The sequence below is a fragment of the Chelonia mydas genome, chromosome 2, assembly GCF_015237465.2.
Source record: "Chelonia mydas isolate rCheMyd1 chromosome 2, rCheMyd1.pri.v2, whole genome shotgun sequence".
NCBI classification, from domain to species: Eukaryota; Metazoa; Chordata; order Testudines; family Cheloniidae; genus Chelonia; species Chelonia mydas.
Genome location: NC_057850.1, coordinates 20104649 through 20110648, shown reverse-complemented (window position 1 = coordinate 20110648; position 6000 = coordinate 20104649).

The following is a 6000-nucleotide window of genomic DNA, read 5'->3' as shown; positions in this document are numbered from 1 at the left end:
TAGTGACTAATAGTACAGATACAGTGCACTAAAAGCCAACCCTGTTAAAGTAAAACTCGAATGATTCATATTCATGCTCTCTAATAGAGTTCCTGGCTATTGCACCATGAGGGCATTAATTAATTTATATGTGTGTGTGTGTAAAAAGTAGCTGTTCTGAAATGAAAATCCAGTGTGTTTCAACTGCATATATTTGCACATATTGAAAGCTAACTCAAATGGTGTACACTGCAAAGACCTTTTAACATACAGATTTAATGCAGATTAGGTTTAATCCTTCACAGTTTGTCTAGGTTCTTTTGGTTTTATTCCCCTGTTGTTTGCTTGTTTAATGGTTTCACCATATATCATTGTAGGCAATGCTAAGGTCAATTCACGCTATTTTATGAAAACAGTTTCACTGGAAACAATAGAAACTATTCTGCAACTGGATTACCATCAACAGTTATCACCTGGTAATGGTGCAAATAACTCAAGTCCTAAAGTCCACATATGTTCATTTAACGGATAAACTCATATAAGTTAGATGTTTATTTAAAGGGATTCCAAACATTCCAGATCAAATTGTCCAAAAAGTCTGTTCATGTGTTAAGGGAATTTTGTTTTAAAGGCAAACGTTATGTATATTGTCTGCAATCCATCTCTATCTTCATGTACATTTCTGAATGAACAATACATCTAGGCAGTCGGCCAGATTGTGATCCCATTCACTCTATGGGCTTCAGCTAAATTACTCTGGATTTCTCCTGGTGCAGTGGGGATCTGAACCTGCTCTGATGTCTCTATACTTCCTCCATTAGGATCTCTGCACAGTATTCAGCAACTGGGATTAAAAAGGTGATTACCTTTGTTTCTGTTTGATACCTGAGGCTATTCTCTTGATATTTCCAAGCTAGATGAAATCAAAAAATATGGGAAGTCTTCTCATGAGATTTCTAACCAATTTGTAGACCCTTCAAAGCACAGTGCCCAAACTTTCTGAAGGCTTATGAAATTTGCCTAAAGCAAATTGCTTCAAGGTTCAGACAATATACAAAGGGCGGTACTGCAATAACACTAGAGAAGGATTTGTACAAGATACAAGGATGGTGCTGATGAAGTTACTGGTGTTTTGTCTTCCAGATTGCAGTACTCTCCAAACTGTGCTCTCTTTTGTATTCATGTAGTTCTAATGAGGTTGCAGACATATAACTGAGTCCAGAACTTGGATTACTGAGATCATTCTCACATCAAGGTTTCTAGCAGACTACAAGAAATTTCATAGGAAATCTGATTTGAATACTCCAGTAGGATCTCCTGGATGGGTACAGCCGGACCTTGCATGGTGTGTGAACGTTTGGATTTTTAAAGCTGTTTTGTATCATTTTTGGTTGTGGGATTGCCTGATGCAGTGCTGACAACTCTTGTGTCTCCACCAGTAACATACTGAATTTTTGTAACAAGGGATCAAAAAGGAAGACAAAATGCAGCTCATCCTCTCTCTTTCTCTCTGTCTCTGTCTCTCTCTCTCTCTCTTTCTTCCATCTGTGGAAATACAGCTTGCTAGACACTGAATTCACTACTAGCGATGAGAAAACCACTTGGGAAAACAATAAGAACTCCTCATTCTTTCCTTTGCTCCTTTTTGGAAACAAATGTGAGCTAAATTCCATTGCAGATTCTGAAATGCTCATCTAACTCCTTTCCGCTCAGTATTTTTCAGGTGGTGGGAAGGATGGCTTTGTGGAGAGCTGGATCTGAATCTACACCCCTTGATCCAAGCAGCCCCGAACTTTGGGGGAAGTTTGGATCCACATCCAGATTAGAAACTCATTCCCTGATTTTATCTGTAAGTGGCTGAACATTTGGTCCAACTCTAGTCTTGTGGTTAAGACACAGGAGTGGGACTGGTACACATCTCTGCCATAAGTTGCTTGTCTGACATTGGGGAAATCATTTGATCTCTGTTCCTCAGTTTCCATATCTGTATCATGGGGAAATATGTCCCCACCTCACAGAAGAGTTGCACAGCTTAATTAACTAAGATTACTAAAGTGCTTTGAGATCCTCAAATGGGAAGTGGTGTATATATAGGTGTGACATATACTTAATGTTATTGTGCACTGCCAGGATTCAGCAAGGACCAGAACTGGAACGGCTGCCCAGAACACCACAAGAAAGGCTCTTCTGGGATTTATGACCTAGCCAGAACAAGGAAATATGGAAAATCTTGTGAGAGAACCTTCTTTAACAGGCTGGGTAGCAGTCATGATCCGGAGAGCGGGCACTAGGCAGCTGCCTAGAGTGGCAGATTCTGCCTAGGTTGGCAGAGCCAGCCCACCCAAACCTGGGTGGTGCTGCGACCCTATGCAGCAGGGTGCAATGCCATTCACTCGGATGCAGGCGGCCACCCCCCCCCACCCCTTCCCTCGGTTATGACAGAGGATGGCCAGGTCAAACCTGAGTGAGTGGCGCTGTCACCTGGCGCTTAGCCCTCTCCCCCCCACACACACACTTCTGCCATAACAACTGACCCATCAGAAGGCTCGCTGGGCCTCCCCAGAACGTCCAGCGCGCACCCTGGTTGAGGACCCCTGTTCCAGGGAGCAGGAGGGGGGCAGCCCACCGAAGTTTTAGGTGACAGATTGTCTTGAGCAGCCTCTGCTGGAGTGGGATTCTTGACATCTGCGATGTTTCCTCAGCCAGCTGAGGGATAATTCCCCTGGCGCAGGCACGGTGTAGCACAACCACCGGTGTCCTCACAAGTGCCGGTGCAGGGACCCACAGGGGGTAGGACAAGAGTAGCAGGTGGCACGTCAAAGGCATGACTGGAGCAAGGCTTTTGCTACACTGTTTGCTCACTGCAGCCTCTCTGCGCAGGTCCAGATTGTGCAGCTGCCCCACAGTCAATCCAAATAGGGCTGCTGTGAGTTAGAGCCAATTCCTGGGCTGCTTAAGACACTGGCGGGGGGGACGGGGACGGGGAGAGACATTTCAACCCCCAACTGGCACAGATTCCCAAGGGCACAAGGAAATTTAAAAGCGGCAAAGAGTCCTGTGGCATCTCATAGACTAACAGACGTATTGGAGCATGAGCGGTCATGGGTGAATACCCACTTCGTCGGATGCATGTAGTGGAAATTCCCAGAGGCAGGTATAAATATGCAAGCAAGAATCAGGCTCGGGATAAGGAGGTCAGTTCAATCAGGGAGGATGAGGCCCTCTTCTAGCAGTTGAGGTGTGAACACGGAGGGAGGAGAAACTGCTTTTGTAGTTGGCGAGCCATTCACAGTCTTTGTTTAATCCTGAGCTGATGGTGTCCAATTTGCAAATGAACTGACGCTCAGCAGGTTCTCTTTGAAGTCTGGTCCTGAAGTTTTTTTGCTGCAGGATGGCTACCTTTAAATCTGCTAGTGTGTGTCCAGGGAGGTTGAAGTGTTCTCCTTCTGGTTTTTGTATATTGCCATTCCTAATGTCTGATTTGTGTCCATTTAGCCTTTTAAAACCATCTAATGGGCTGAACCTGTGTGTGCCACATCTCGTGGGGGCACAGCATACAACCTCACTCTTCGGACTTGTCTACACTACACAGTTAGATCTACCTAAAAGTAAACTCCTTTTAAGAAACTTGCAACCTTAATAGGCTTCAATAGTATTCTCTAGTCATGTTTATTACAGTAGTGCCTAAGGGCCAGACAAGAACAGGGCCCATTGTACTAGGCGCTGTACAAAAGCAGAACAGTAGACAGTCCCTGCCTAGTGAGCTTACAACCTAAATAGACTGACATAGGGTGGGGGAAGGGGTATCACGCACAAGCAGGGTGAACAATGTGATGGCAGGAAACATAATGTTAGTGCCACGTTTTTGCAGGGGAATTAGTTAGGAGAATAACCCTGATTTGGGTGTGCCAGCTCTTGGAGCAGTGAGACTCTCCTGGGCCCCACCAAAAGGATTGCAACTAAGATGACTACCTGAGCCCTCTGACTTCATTCCCAGCATGCCTGGAGCCAGGGTGGGAGGCAGAAGGAACTAGAAACCTCTGTTTGGGCCAGTAGGGAGGCTTCTGCGTGAGGAGATCTGCACAAGCAGGCCATTGGACCAGTGACAATCCAGAGCTGCACAGACAGCCTGACTTTACACTCAGACAGGGTTAGTTTCTGTTTGGAAGCTGGGAGAGAAACAGCTCAGCTGAGGGAGTCCCTGCTAAACTCCCACTTCCCTCCAGGGGAATTCTTGCACTGCAGTGAGATCCAACTGCATGGACCAGGCAGTTCAGCACTGCCATGACCAGCATCCAGGGAGAGAGCGAGCTCCAACCCAGCACCAGCTACTGAGCGACAGATGAGACATGCACAGACTTCCAGACCTGGCAATCCAGTAGGAGTCCGGAGAGGACCCTGCCCCACACAGGGGCGAAGACCTTTTGTTCAAACCAAACAATGCCACAGCACTGCAGCAGTCCATCTCGGGACGTGAAACCTCAGTGCACCATCCACCTAGGAACGTGCCGTAGGAATGTGTCAGCGGGGGGGAGCTGGGCTTTGGAGGCATTGTGAGTGTTTAGAAGTGGGAGGTTGGTTTGTTTATCAGTGTTTATTAATTATTAGTTAACCACAATCCCTTCCTTTCCAGATCCTATTTTCCTGTTCTCTGTAGCCACCCCCTCTGTTATGCTCTTATTATTGGCATGTGATTCCTTTTCTGGAGTTTGTTTTATTTACTTTATTGTCCCCTGTGCACTGGGCTTTATGCTCCCTTGCCATTTTCCCAAGGGACAACACCCTCCATGTCTCAGGCACAGTGAGGAGTCACCTTGTGTGGAGGCACCAGCTGCTAGAATATGAACCCAGGACCTGACCCACATGAAGAGAGGGGAGAAGCCACTCTAAATACAGGTGGTAGCAAGCACCAGGGAGAGAAAGGAGAGAAGGCATAAGCCGCAGTGCAGGGGAGGGGCTACAGAAGGGGATCAGCTAAATGGAAAGGAAAGGAAAAGGGAGGGAAAGGGGGATGAAGAGGACAGGGCTGGGGTGAAGAGGGAAAGAGGGGCAGGTGTGGAATGAAGCTGATGTGAAGAGACTGTGAGGGAAAGTGAGGGTTGGAGCAAAAAGCTAATCAGCACAGGACAGAGAATGTCCAGCCAAAATTGTAGAAAGTTCACTGAGTGTCGAGATGCTTTGGCTGCGTCTGCTCCTACGGCTGGAGTCTCATTGCGTATTGTCTTACTTCAAAAAATATTCCCAGCCCAACTTCTGTGTTGTTCTGACAGATTCCTGCCCATGGGCAACTATGGAACAGAAGCAACTATGTTTCAAAACATGATGAGTTTTCTTAAAAAATAGTGTACAGAGTGCAAAAATCTCTATTGTTGAGCTCTGAGCACCTCTTTCCTGACTCCCTTTTCAAGCCCCAGTAAGCACATTCATATGAAGGGGGGAAAAATCCCAGTCTTTCTTTGTTTAATCCATCACAGCTGCCAAGTGAACTGGTTCTAATAACAATCTCTGGTACTCATGCAGGGCCTTTCCTCTGAGGTTCTCAAAGCACTTTAGAGATGTTAGCTGATTAGACCTTATGATAACCCAGTGGGATAGGTAAGTAATGATGGGTTTGATTCTCTTCCTAGGTTGCAGGCATCCAGAAGTGATAAATCCATCTGGACTATGGGGAACCATTGGCATCAGCTGCCTGCTTCTGCCATTCCATCAGTGGGCCTGGAGCTGGCTAGCAGAGACACAAAAATGGGAAGGGTCTTCCCAGAGAGTGAACAAGGCAAGGCAGCCAGAAGAGACGCTCATAAAGAATGTCTCATGGGGAGATTGCATTGCAGGGGTTCTTATGGACTCAGAAATTTCTGATTCTCAGTCCTGTCCTCAGACCATAAACCTCTCTACAAAATTCTGTCTCCTCCATTGCATCCCCAAGCATAGTGCCCTTCCTCTCAGATTGACAGGCTTGGAGCATGACGTCCTCTATTTACCCACGGAATATATACAGCACAGGGAGTAACAACCTTGATC